We start from the raw sequence: 15,209 nt of genomic DNA on the forward strand, positions 1-15,209 counted from the left end.
GAAGTGATCAGGTGTATTTTGAAGATAGACCCAACAGCATTAGCTGGTGGATTAAATGTGGGATATGAGAGAAAGAGCAGGAAAAAGTGGACTCCAAAGCCATGGGCCTGGAATCATCATCAAATGACAGGGCAGGAGACTGTAGGGAGAAGAAATTGGAAGAGAAGGCCAGAGTTCCATGTTAGAGATGTTAAGTTTGAGATCTTCTTTAGCCATTCAAATGGAAGTTTTCAGTAGGCAATTTGACCTACAGGACAGAGGTCTGGAAAAAAGATATAAATTTGGGAGTCAATGGCATATACACAGAATTTAAACTGACAAGACTAATTGAGACGGCTAAGGGAGGGAATGTATATGGACAAGAAGAAAAAGAATGAAATTCTGTGGCACTTCAGCATTGAGAAGTAGTCAGGAATCGGGGGGAGGGAGGGGAAAACCTGTAAGAGGATAGCAAGAAGTAGAAACCAGTGGCAGGGAAGGAAAAACCAGGAAAGCGTGACATCCTCAAAACCAAGAGAAAAAAATATATATCTACAAGGAAAGATGCTTTAACTCTGCCAAATGCAGCTGACATGTTAGGTGAGATGAGTCCTGGGAATTGGCCACATGTGCATTTAGCAGCATGAATGTTATTGGTGAGCACAGCAAGAGTGGACGGCAGGATGGGGGCAAACTCTTGATAGGAGGGAGTTTGGGAGCTAGAAATAGACAGTGTGCATAGGTACCTACTTCAAAGAAAGAGATATAATTATTAAATCTGTTTTACAAGACCCAAAGAGTGCACTTGTCCAAATGCATAGGATATTAACCAATAGACCTGGGACCTGAAACCAAGTGTGCAGGAATTCAGAATCTGCTCTCTTCACCACTGCATTATATTGCCTGGGATCTGCCCTGTTCACAGATACAATAATTCAGTGAAGGGAGAAATATAGATTAGAAGTGTAATTGTCTCTTATCTTTTGTGTTTTTCCACCAAGAATTCAGACCAGCCTTCCTACAACCTTCCACAGCATAAATTCCCTTCTCACCTTTCAGTGTCAGTCTCTGTGTGGCCTTATTTTTTGCTTGTTTATACATCTTAATCCCCTTAACCTATTTTGCCCACCCCCTACCCCTTCTAGCAACCACCAGTCTTTTCTCTGTATTTACAAATCTGTTTCTGTTTTCATTTTTTTGTTTGTTCCCTGTGTGGCCTTTTTATTATCTCACTTTTGTAACCACTTATCCTCACTCCATCTGACTCCCTCCTCTTAAAAAAAAAAAATTATCTTGTTTACCTACATGTCCAATTACCATATTCAACTGTTTCCAGGTCTCTGAACCCACACTTTATTTCCTGTTTACCTAGAAATCCTATCCTTTTGTCCATTTCCTCTCCCCAGCTATCTGTAAGATTTATTTAAAAAAAAAAAAAAATTACCACTGATGCTGGCTGAGAGGTTAACATAGCTCAGATCGTCCGAAAATAGAGTGAAGAATCTTTGTGTACTTCTATATGGTTGAGGCTGGAGGAAGTAGCCGGCAAGCAATAAACCAAACTGGAGATAAAGCTCCAGAGTAAGTTAGATTTCTAGGAAGATCCCTAGTGGTGTTGGCAAAAATGGATTCAAGGGTGGCAAAAAGCAGTATGGTCCATAGCATGATAAAGAGAGGAATTGGAAAACAGAGTTTCATGCCAAAAGGCTGGCAGGACATACCAACTGAGGATACTGAATGAGTCTGGTAATGATTGACCTGGGCCAATCAGATGGCAGGGAAGTTTGTCAACGCGAGCCCATGACACAAATGACTTAGCATGAGTGTCTTCCTTTTCCTTCTCTCCTCATTGCATGTCTTCAAGAGTCTGTGGCTTATTTGTTCCATAAAGTACTACCCAAACTCCTCATACTGGAAATTCAGAGTCATGGTGACAAGCCCAATATAAACAAAGCCTCTGTTTTACAATGCACTCTATTTTAGGTCACTTGAAATACTGATTTCTTCACAGGTACCATTAACCTTTGTTGACACGACAATCTTAGTCATAATACACATTTTTGCAACACACGGATCTATCCCTGACAATATATGCATTTTTCAGCCTGTTTTTGTATACGCTAAGCTGTTCCATGTGTACTGCCGGCACTATCTCAGTGAAAGCCCGTGACTCATGATCTAGGGCTCTGAGTCATGATCTGAAGTTATGTGAATTAGTTTTAATTTGGTGTTTCCAGCTATCAGTACGAGCCTTGCCTGCTGAGAGCTTTGTTTTGTTTTCCTTCCTAGCACTTGGAACATGCTTAATTGGTAGTTGATAACTTCCACAGTGTGCATTTTACACGATGGAGTGAAAGTTGGCTCAATGGCAAGCAAAAAGAACAAAACAAGTAGGCACCACAGAGAAATGGTATTGTGAAAGACACGAGTCCAGAGAAAAACAGAGATTTGGGAGATAAAATACTTTTTGTTTGCTTCATTATAAAGCAATTCACATCATCTTCTCACTGCAGATCACAAATGAGGATGATAACCCTGGAGAACAAGGTAGATAAGGGAGGAGGAGTTGGGAGGGAGAAGTCTTGTCTGTTCATGTGTACATGTGTCTCTGAGATTAAATTGTTGTACCAGAGAGAACTGGATTAAATAAGAAGATAACATGCAAGCACCCAGTGTTTCTACCATAGCCTAATGGCTCAGGAAAAAAAACATCTGAGGCTGTAATATCATTTTATATTCTGACACAGTCTGGTATTTGAAAGGTTTTATGAACTGGCATCTGAGAAATGCTCCTACAGTTGAACTCTCTGGTTTAGGAAACGTGTAGACAATGATCTCAGTAAATTCACGTGTAGGTTAGAACAGACAGGGAAGAGAACTTTCATTGTTAAGGTGTTTAGAAGGAGGATCTTCAAAGTGTATCATTTCCCTTTTGTTTTCCCTTTGTTGCTCTATTCCTATTTAATCTTCGCTGGTTTTCTGTCATCATTTTTTCAGTAAAAATATTTAATTTGCAACTAAATTTAGCAATATATACACAGTTAACACAAATATACACAGTTAACACTTTATTATGCATTCTCAATTGTTAATACAGAATTAATTTTTATTTCATGCTATAACATATTATGTTTCTTTTCCAAAATTCATCTACTTTAGGTCTATAACAAGATATTAATAAAACAAGAAGGCCAAATATCACGTAGCATCCAGGATAAAGTGAGTCTGTGGTTCCATGCTTTTTTATGTCTTACAGATGTGACTAATTCAGAAGCAGGTTGCTCTTGAATAGAAACACACTGCATTCCACTTTAACAAAAACAGATCTATTTCTTTATCACTTTTCTTCTTTACTTTCGTTTGAAAAATATTCATGGAGTCTCAGCTATTGTGCAGACATTGTGATAGATGTCATAGATAAAAATGTGAACAGGAAGAGCAGACACATCCCTCATTCTCATGGACCTTAACATCCAGAGATGTGGCCAGTTGTTGTTTTTTTTTTAAGGTTTTATTTATTTATTTGATAGAGAGAGATCACAAGTAGACAGAGAGGCAGGCAGAGAGAGAGAGAGGGAAGCAGGTTCCCTGCTGAGCAAAGAGCCCAATGCGGGACTCGATCCCAGGACCATGATCCCAGGATCATGACCTGAGCTGAAGGCAGCGGCTTAACCCACTGAGCCACCCAGGCACCCAAGGTGGCCAGTTGTTGAGGAAATCCCAATTGTCAATATCCTATAGAAATGTATAATGAGTTATATATTAACCTGTGAGTCAAGCTTCCTGGGACCTAAAGTAGAATAAAGATAAAGCCAGATGTCAAGGAGATTTGGGCGGAGAGTACATTCTAAGCTGAAATTTGGTGGAGTGGGTCAGATCATGACCAGTCACGATTGGTCAATCCTTCCCCTGAACCCAAACCTGGAGATGCCACAAAGTTAAAAAGGAATTTGATGGATCCCAGAATCTAAATCAAAGACTATAATGTTCTGGAACTATGTTCTGGAGAACCAGATCCCACAGAACCCAGAGGAAAGCTTTCTAGCCCTGTACCGTACTCTGCATACTATCGGGCCAACTAAGTGCCTGCTCTGCGGTACCAGGTTCAAGGAATGCACAGAAAACATAAGTGCCAGGGCTTGCCACAGGTGACAGTTCATCTGGGCCTCCCTGGTGCTTGGTGGGTAGGAAGAATAGAATAACCACCTAATGCTAAAGAACCAAGTAGCTTCCCATGACTGAACTCCTACTGGATAACAAGAAGAAAATGTGGCCCCCAGAAAAAAACCAGTGATTGGCACAGGTTGAGGGAGGACAGATTACAAAATACTAAATATCCTAAATATCCCTTTGTGGCTATTGCTCTGACACACACTGCAGTTTTACCAAAAGGTATGTCAGCTACGATCGGAGTCGTCACCTGTCCCTTTAGGTACACATCACATCAAGAAAGACACTGATTCCACAAAACTGAACACACAGGCAAAAACACACAAAAAGCCAGACATTTGAGGAATATGTACAAGCTCTATGAAAGACTCTATCCATAGGAAAGCAAAATTAACGGGTCAGCTTAAAGTATCCAAAATACAGTATTCCTTTGTAAACATCAAGTGTTTAAGAAGGCCATTAGAGATGTTAAGCATGAAAATATAATACGGAAATAAAGGACTTAATTTCTTGGGTTGAGAAAACAAAGCATCAAAACTGATTTCAGAAAAGTTCACAAGTGATTCCTTTGACTAATACTGAAATTCCTATACAAAGTGAAACAATTTTTCCTCTCCAATCATCAAATATGTATTTTAAAATTTCTCAAAGCTTTTTTTTATGATTGTTCCTTTAGCAGAAATAAAACAATCTGGTATTCATTGCAAAAAAAAAATCACTTTTTCACAAATAACACAAATAGTATATTAATACATACTTCTTGCACAATCTTCGGCACAGAGTACCAAGAGGAAAAAGTGAACATCTTCCAATAGCACTCTCAACAGAGTTTATCTTTTCCTTTAATAGAAATAAGATTACATGTTATTCTGTAACATGCTTTTTTCATATAAAATAATAATTTGAGGCGTGCTTGGGTGGTTCCGTGGGTTAAAGCCTCTGCCTCCGGCTCAGGTCATGATCTCAGGATCCTGGGATCGAGCCCTGCATCGGGCTCTCTGCTCTGCAGGGAGTCTGCTCCCCTCTCTCTTTCTGCCTGCCTCTGCCTACTTGTGATCTCTCTCTGTCAAATAAATAAACAAAATCTTTAAAAAAATGTTTAAAATATATATTTTGAATAATGTAACATATATATATATATATATTTCCATGACGTTACTTATAACTCATCTCTTCTTTTTAAAAAATGTTTTGTCTTGACTTTCTACTTTTCTTCAAAAGTATACAGTTATATGCTAATAAAAAAGCAAATAAAATATGAGTGTATATAGAACAAAGTGAATAGCTCCTTTTTCCATCTATCCCTTTATCCTTTTATCCATTTACACATACACACATGAAAAAGTATTTTATATATTCCCAATGCTGTGAATTCAAGAACTGGGGTGGAAAAGATAGAAAAAGAGGTTTCTACTTGGATAGGTAATGAGAGAGGATTGTATTGATTTCCTTTCCACGCTGGTGTATAAATTTAAACTCTTGTGCTGTAGTTTAAACATAAATGGAATAAGACTATACGACACCACAGTTTATTTTTTGACTGGGTAATATTTCTTGGCAACCATCTCAAGTTAGCATATGGAACTAACTTATAGTATTGATGAATGAGAACTCTCTGTTTTACCACTGCAACCTAGATAGCATCTAGGTCTTTTACCAAAACTATTTGGAATTCTGTTAGGTTGAACTTTATTCTAAAGATAAACCACATGTTCACCATGAAGAGTTTTCTGAATAAACAGTGGTAATACACAGAAGTCTGTCTGGGACAAACAGTAGCAAACTATAGACAGAATTTGAGTTTTCCTTTCATTGGAGTTTATGGAGTTTAATAAAGTTGCAGATGCATTCCATCTTCTGGGCTGCTCTAGGTCTTTCCAAAAATTGCACCTTAAAAACTAGAATGAATTATGATAAAAATCAAGTAGTTATTTAGAAAATAATTTCTACAAAAAAGTTGGAAGGGCACATTTAGGGAGTTTTCACAAACACAAAGGAGACAGAAGTTATGGTTAGTACTTAATTTTATAGTCAATGCAATTTATAAATACTCTCTTTTCTTAACATTATGTTCATTAAAATAGCCCAACTTTTCTTTTGTGATTATGTCAGTAGTTTAGTTTAACTATATTAGAATAACTTACTGGTTTGCAGTAAAAAAAAAAAAAGAAAGAAAGAAAGATACTATCTTTTCCAGAATTTTTGCTATTATAGCTATTGCACAATGATGACTTTTTAAATTATTTTTTGAGATTTTATCTATTTTTATTTTTTAATTTAAATTCAATTAATTAACATACAATGTATTATTGGTTTTAAGGTAGAGGTCAGTGATTCATCAGTTTAATATAATACCCAGTGCTCATTACATTACATGCCCTCTTTAATGTCCATCACCCAGTTACTCCATCCCTCTACTCCCAGCAACCCTCAGTTTGTTTCCTGTGATTAAGAGTTTCATGGTTTGTCTCCCTCTCTGATTTCATCTCTTTTATTTTTCCCCTCTTCTCCTATGATCCTGTTTTATTTCTTAAATTCCACATATGAGTGAGATCATACAATAATTGCCTTTCTCTGATTAACTTATTTCACTTAGCGTACTATGCTTTAGTTCCATTTACGTCCTTGTAAATGGCAAGATTTCTTTTTTTGATGTCTGAGTAGTATTTCACTGTGTGGGTTCTTTCCATAGTTTTGCTATTGTGGACATTGCTAGTATAAATATTCAGGTGAAGTTGTCCCTTCGAATCACTACATTTGTATCTTTGGGGTAAATACTCACTAGTGTAATTGTTGGGTTGTGGGGTACCTCTATTTTCAACTTTTTGAGGAACCTTCCAGAGTGGCTGCACCAGCTTGCCTTCCCACCAACAGTGTAAGAGGGTTCCCTTTTCTACATCCTCACCAACATCTGCCATTTCCTGACTTGTTAATTTTAACCATTCTGACTGGTGTGAGGTGGTACCTCATTGTGGTTTTGATTCTATTTCCCTGATGCTGAGTGATGTGGAGCACTCTTTCATGAGCCTGTTGACCATTTGGATGTCTTCTTTGGAGAAATGTCTGTTCATGTCTTCTGCCCATTTCTCAATTGGGTTATTTGTTCTTTGGGTGTTGAGTTTTATAAGTTCTTTATAGATTTTGGATACTAGCCCATTACAATAATAGCATTATTATACTCATGACATTTTATAGAAAAATTAGAGACATAAAGTTATTTGGTTCTTCAAACACAGGTCTGTATTCTCCTTTTTAACACTGAATATTATACAAGCTAACATTTCTATTAGATTTATTAAATCTCATCTTGTTTAAAAAAAATCAAAAATTTTTACAGAGAATATTTTTAAATTATTATTTTTATTCAATTACCATATATTTGAAGATATGAGAACAAAGAGAAAAAAGCAAAAAATAGAAAGTTACAAAGCAATAGGGAGTTTTATATACAGTTCAGTGAAAAGTATATGGTAAAAGACAAGAAATAGTGTTACCAACTCACAAATTATTAAATAAACAGTAGTTAAATTAATCAAAGTTTTATGTTGCCCTTATTTAAAACAAAGTAATTATTCCCTCTCTCTGGTTCCAACTGTTTTCTTTTTGTGTTGTATCTGCTGCTAAATTTAGATCCTTACAGAGAAAGTGATTACCTTATTCCTCTTTATTTCCGCAGAAAAGGATGCACAGGATACCTTGGTAGCACTTAACACACTATGTGTTGAATTAATAAAAAGGGGCACCTGGGTGGCTCAGTGGGTTAAAGCCTCTGCCTTCAGCTCCAGTCATGATCCCAGGATCCTGGGATGGAGCCCCACATTGGGCTCTTTGCTCAGCAGCAAGCCCGCTTCCCCCCTCCACTTGCCTCTCTGACTACTTGTGATCTCTGTCTGTCAAATAAATAAATAAAATCTTAAAAAAAAAAAAAAGACATTTTTCATCCTTCAGGTTAGGATAAGAGAACAATGACAATTTTATTTTGCAACATTTCCCCCCTGGAGTAATAAAATTTTCCTTGAATCTTTTGTGCATATCAGGTCCCAACTGACTTAAATTCATTCTCATCCTGTCATTGGGAACACAAATGTTTTAGTTTTAGGATCTTGGGGTGGGGGGGAAATACATTCTAATTCTAACTTGACTCCTTTAAGTCAACCTTGCTTTCAGAATATTTTGCAATTATAGTAATATCCCCCAAAAAACCACTCTACATTTTTATAAGGCTTTGTGGTATAATTTTCACATGTATTATTTTATTTAATTTTGTAATAACATAACATCAGTGCTATTAAGGAAAAATGTGGAAAAAGTAAGGTAGAAGGATGATTACATGTCACATTGGAGCATTGTTTAATAGGTTTGCCCACAAATTATCAAAACCTCTAGACCAACAAACCATTTCTTTGACATACAATTTATTACTGATCAAAGTCCAAACACTATAATGTTATATGTTACCTTACAGATTTTCTGGTAGAGATGCAAATAATTTGTTTAGATGAAATTAAAACCAAAAGATATGGTTTGGTTGCCCTTTGGAATGTTATCTAGGTTTGTATCTAACCTAAAAATCCAACACTTTTTGTTCAGTGCATACAAATGCACAATTCCTCAAATGCCTTTTGAATCAGTTTAGCATCCTATTTCCCCAACTGACATCAACATTGCCATATTGATATTGATGCTGATATATACTTAGTCTTTATTTATATAATCCCATGTTTTTTAATGTTCTTGAAAAACTATTCTTTGATATTTCCCTGCTCACTCTCAATTCGCTTCCTTGAGTCAATTGTAAAGAAAGAAACACAAAAGAGCTATTATAAATGAAATGGGGGCACATATGATCACTTGAATCAGAGTATCTAATTTTTTGGAGAATAATGACTCATAGGTCTCAAAGTTCTGTAAAAACTATGAATACAAGTTCAACATGAAACACATATTTTTAAAAAAGAGCGAGCAAGACAGACATATGATATATGGCCAAGTCAAGTTGAAGACAAAAAATGGCTACATATTTGTGAAACAGAGACATCAACAATTTATTTAAATAGTCATCAAATCAAAAGCAAAATTCAACTCTAGTGAGAGCAAGGTCACTTCAAGGAGTGCCTTTATTCTGTCTTTATAATGTTGTCTTTTATACAAACTAGAGAAGTCTTTTTGCTTTTGGCAGGGTTGGTTTTTTTTTGTTTTTGTTTTTTGTTTTTTTTTTTTGACCCTATAAATTTCTTTTTATCAGTCAGGAAAACCAAACTCAAAAATACCTGAGCAGAGTCCCTTTACATCTTTTGAGCAGAATTAGATTATATGTCCATTCCTAAACCAATATTTACAAAGTCTTAACTTCTATCAATTGGAATTCACCACTTGGGGCTAGCGTCTGTAACCACCACTCCCCAAGGATAGGGTTATTCTAAGGAAAGTAGGTACCTGAACAAAGTATAGCTTGATTTGAAAAGAGAAAGGAGAAAATCTACCACATAGTAAGCATCCAATGGCATCCACTATGAGACAGCCCTCAGTTTCCTTTGGCTCTCTGGTCACAGCTGTCATTCAGATTTGGCTCCATTGCCCAAGCTTAGATTATATGAGCTCTTCTCTAACATCTTCATCCCAGAACTAGACAATGCAATTGTTTGGTTTTGAAGATTGAAGAGTGGAAAAGAGATGACGAAGAGGGTTGGAATACCTTGTCTCTGGTGACCATCATCTCTTCAGATTTTCAAGAATCACATGATTCAATAATATGATCAAATAAATGTTTCTTTATCAAACTAGTTTGCAAGGGATTTATGCCACTTGGACCCAAGGAGGTCATGAGTAATAAAGCAGTGCTTTAGGTGATCTTCTCTGCTCCTGTGAGGTAGCCCATAGCCCATTCACCTCTCATCTCCTAAGAAAGTTCCCTGTGATGAGCAATGATTTCCTGACTCCACCCTCACCTCTGGGAATGGGCCCAGATTATTCTTAGCTGGATTAGTACATCCTACCTCCCTGGTTATGGTGACTGGTTCAAAGATCCTGAGTTGATATGAGCCAGATTCAGGACTTCTGCTCAACTTTCAGAGCAAAAAGCTTTCCAGTGATGACCTCATCTCTGATCAAGCCAGTCTGAAGCCAGGTCCACTATCCAGGTTAGAATCCCAATCCTGCTACTTAGCTTTACTAAAATGGAGACATAACAGTTTTCAGAAAAGTTTTGTAAGGATTAATGAACTAATGCGTGTAAAGCAATTAGAATAGTGCCTGACATGTACTTAGTGTTCAATAAATGCTACCTGTTACTATCTTTAATCCTTAAATTGTCAGTTACTGAGAAAATAAATACTTTTTATTTTTTATTTGAGCCAGTTTGTGTTGGAATTTCTGTCTCACAGAACAAAAAAAATCTCCTAAACTGTATAGATCACTTAGAGGAGATGGGGAATTATTCTCTTTTCTCCCATCTAAAACTGCTTGCATATGTCCATCATGTCATTGCCACCCAGAGGAAGGGCACGGCTCAGTTAAGAACGAGGCAGAATACAGCCAAGTGTAATAAATCTATCATGTTCTGCATGGAGCTCTAGTCCCTCCCCCAATAGCTGTGTCAGAGCTATGAGTAGCTTATTGGTCAGTGGCTCTCAGACTTACCCAGAGTCCCTATTAAAATACACTGGACCTAAACTCTGGAGTTTTGAGTCAATAAGTATACCCATAATTTTGCATTCTAACAAGTTCTTAGGTAATGCTGATGCTGCTTGTCCCCAGACCACACTTTAAGAACCACTGTTCTAAAACATGAAATCCTGCCTAGCCAACAGGGGTGTAAACATGCCTGTCTCCTCTAGCATTCTAGGGAAACCATAAAGAAGCTTCCTGAAGGTGGAAGGGTTGACTGAATTAGTAGCCCTACAAAATCCTAATGTATCAGTTTTGCTCTGTTATCATTTTGTTAAACCATCTTTTCTGGTTCTTCCTATTCATTTATGTCTTCCTTAACACAAATATTAAATCAGTAAAACAAGTGCATCTGCCCTTAGAGTCCATGGAATGAGTAGAGGTCATGAAAGCTATTAAGGTAGTTAGAAAAGTGATTGGGTAGAACAAGTTATATTCTTGGATGCAAATGCCCCATAACAAAGCCAAAAATCATCTATGTATATATATATTAAATGTGGAAGAAAACTATAAATTATGTTGAATTAAGATTTATTTTCTGGCTTTTGTGAGTGATGTTTATTTCTTTGCCAAATACTGAATAAGTAAGATTTACAAAAGCTATACAAGTTATTTTAAGGGAGTACTAGTGAGAGAATGTTTTTTAAAACTTTTATAAAAATAAGCAGCAGTTTATAAATCATAGAAAAATATACATAGTATTTCAAAAACATTAATTTGAGATACTTGGGCTACTTAAATATCCTCATATTTTCTAACATTCCCTTTAAGGTGTGTAAATTGAAAATCTATGGACGCATCGCAAAATTTTAAAAATAGCAAAAGTTGCCAGTTTGTAGAGATCACACTGAATTAATAAACATCTTCTAATAATCTTGTCCCAAAACACTTAGGTAGAAATTATGTGCAGTTTTAGCTATTCATTTATTAATTACTAGAATATAAAGAATTATTAAAACCAGACTATGTCTTTATCATCTTCTCTATTTGTTTGTTTTGGGTAATCTTAGGAGTTAAGGGTATCCAGACACGTTGTTTTTGAAATAATTGAAGAAAGAAGGAAGGGAGGAAAGGAAGAAGGAAGGAAGGAGAGAGAGAGAGAGAGAGAGAGAGAGAGGGAGGAAGAGAATGCCATGCTAAAATGTCACGAGGCATGATTTATCCTCAAAGAAAATTTTAATTAATGGCTTAGTAAAACTACCCTAAACTTATGGGTTCATTTAAGTATGGAATAAGGCAAAATACACTGATACAAAAAGCACCATTATGTTAAAGAACAGAAAATTTATCTTGGTATTATGCTCAACACATATTCATTCAGATTGAGAGCTGTATAAAAACAAAATGGAGCCAGAGGGAGAGGCTTGAATAAAAGAGTAGAAAACTAGATGTTGGCATTTTCCCATAATTCTTGTTGTCATGCCTTGGCTGCTGTTGTCCCTACATAGAAGTGACAATATAATACTCTAAGACCTTTCTTTATCTTATTAAGACAAAAATAAGATTTTTAAGCTGTACAATAAAGGAGTTTGGGGTTTGTGGACAAGTTCAATTGTCTTAGTGCCTTCATTCAATATGCATGTTGCAAAAGATTTAATCTAAATAATATTTTGAAATATTATCAGACAATAAATTGTCAACAATAAAACAATACATTTTTTTATATTCCTGTAAAAACTATGAGAAGACTTAAATGAAATTTAAAAAAGACTTATTTCCAATAACTCCAAAACAGTGCAATATACAACAAAGGAAAAGGTGAGGTTGAAGGAACACGCGGGGTCCGGAACATGAAGGACTTTACCTCCAGGCACCTGGAAGCCATGCCAGGGTTTAAAGGGGGACATGCCCCAGTTTGTGTTTTTTTAAAAACCCACTTTAGCTACTAAACAGAGAATGATTTATAAGAGCAAAAGTGGATAGGTAACAAGCTCTGGTCCAGATGAGTGGAGATGGGGAATTGGATGTATGTTTGTAAAGTGCTTAGCATGGGCCCTTATGCAGAGTAAGCGCTAAATAAAATGGTTAATCAACACAATCCCATATTTATATGTTTCATAATTTTCCTCAGAATCATGTCTCTCCTATCACGTCAAATCCACATATAAAAGCTAGTTAAAGGCCTTCTGCTATTCAGGTTTACTTTATTTTTCTCAGTCCCCCCCCCCAAAAAAAAAGTCATTACAGGAAGCAGAGAGAGTAGAAGCCATCAACCATAAATTTCGTGGCTTTCAAACACCAAATCTTCACATTTGCTCCACATCTACTCTAATGCTTTCCTCCTGGTACACTTGCAAAAGGCATTTCTCTGCCCAAGGTTAATTACTACCTCAACGCTAGATTTATCCCTCAAAAGAGTCAACTTTAGAGATGTGCCAGGCAAGCCCAGAGACAAAGAGGTCAGTTCAGGATAATCCTGCTCAAATAAAAATTTTTCTGTTCCTCTTCCCTCCCCTGCTGCCTTACACTGCTACCCATTCCCCAGAAGAGTCAGAAAGAGGAGGTGAATGAGAGAGAAAAAGGCAACCACACCTCTCTCCCTGTAGAAGCCTAAGTAGGAGAAGGGGATAGTTGTACACTGAATGGAGTTGGAAATTTTGACTATTACAAAGAACAAGCACTGTAACTTCTGATTGAGGAAGTATTTGCAACTTAAGGTGATCATAAGAGAAAAATGACACTATTAGGGTTTTCACAGAAGCAGTAGAAGATCACCTTCCACCAAATTTTAAAGGTATATTGTCTCTACACTCATTTTTTCCTATGTGCTTAATGTGCCAATTATAATCCCATAAAATGTTACATTTGTAAATTTCATCACAGTTATAACTATTTATTTGATGTATTATTATTTCATGAAAGATGTCTCATAGCTTTATCCCTAAATCAAGAGTTCATGATTCCCTTCTCCTGTTAGTCTTCCAATTTCATACTATTTTCCAGACCTGTCATGGCCAATAGCTTCTCTCAACTTCTGCTTCTGCTGTTGTTCCCATCTGTGACACCGCTACTTCTTTAATTCACTGAGCTAAAGAACTTAAATTCTACTTAGTTTTAAGGCCCATCTCACAGCTTTCTTTCTCCACGAATTATTTCTTACAGCTCTATGCCCACTATCTTCCTGAAACTTCTCTAATATTCACATTTTCAAATATTGACTTATCTTTCCAACAGTATTATACTATCTTTTTGAGTACAGGCTAACTGTTATATAGGGCAACTGGATGGCACAGTTGGTTAAACAACCACCTCTTGCTTTCAGCTCAGGGCATCAACTCAGGGTCCTGAGATGAAGCCTCGAAATGGGCTCTGTGCTTAGGGCAGAATCTGCTTAAGATTCTCCCTCTCCCTCTGTCCCTCCCTTCTCCAACTCTCTCTCTCTCTTTCACATAAATAAACCTTTTAAAAAATTTATTGGTTTCCCAAAAGCAATATTTTCAGGAGTCTACTTTAGGTCAAACACTAAGCATGGATTAAAAAATATGTATGGATTTTGACATAATGTCACCTACAGGATATCTTGTACATACGGTGGAACCAGTCACTGGTGTTCCAAGTGTGCATTTTGTTTTATGAGGCTTATTCTATTCTATTCTATTCTATCCTTCTATTCTGATGGAAAAGAAGTCCAAACAACATTGTGCTGCACTTAAATTCTGTATGTTATATTGTCCAGGAGTTTCATAGCTTCTGGATCTGTGTGTTCATTGCAGTTTTCAGACTATCATTAGAAAGCAAAATTCAGGGGGCTCATAGGTGGCTCATTTGGTTCCAACTCTTGATTTTGGCTCAGGTCATGATCTCAGGGTCATGATCTCAGGATTGTGAGATGGAACCCCTTTCCTGATCAATTTTTCATGATCTCTTCCTCTACTTTTTTTCTCTTCGTTATTCATCATACTTAAAAATTATTATTTATAACCAACAGAAGTTTAACATGCATAATACCAAAAATAAATGTATAAAAAACAATAGTTTGAAGAAAATATGCTGAAATGCTGAGAGTAATTGTGTGGATATTTATTCCAACTATGAGCATTTTGTTCTTTTTGTTTATTTTTGATAAGAGTTCATTAATGAGTATATATACATGTATAACAAAGACCTAATTACTGAGTTAACTTTATGAAATGTATACTATCCTCTTTCCTTTTACTGGACTTTAAGTCTAAATCTTCTTTTTATTTTACTATTATTGTGTATTTACTTAAGTATGTCAAAGGGGAACTGGGAAACCTTATTTCAGGGACACAGCTAATTGTATTCATCGTATTTAAAGAGATTATTTTTGAAAATCTCCAGTAATGCTTTATTCCTTTGATGAGGAAAGCACTGAGCTAAGCCAAACCATTTTTTAATTAAGCATACTTAAGAGACAACTTGCCCACATGATG

Source organism: Mustela lutreola, chromosome 6 (assembly GCF_030435805.1).
Source record: "Mustela lutreola isolate mMusLut2 chromosome 6, mMusLut2.pri, whole genome shotgun sequence".
NCBI classification, from domain to species: domain Eukaryota; kingdom Metazoa; phylum Chordata; class Mammalia; order Carnivora; family Mustelidae; genus Mustela; species Mustela lutreola.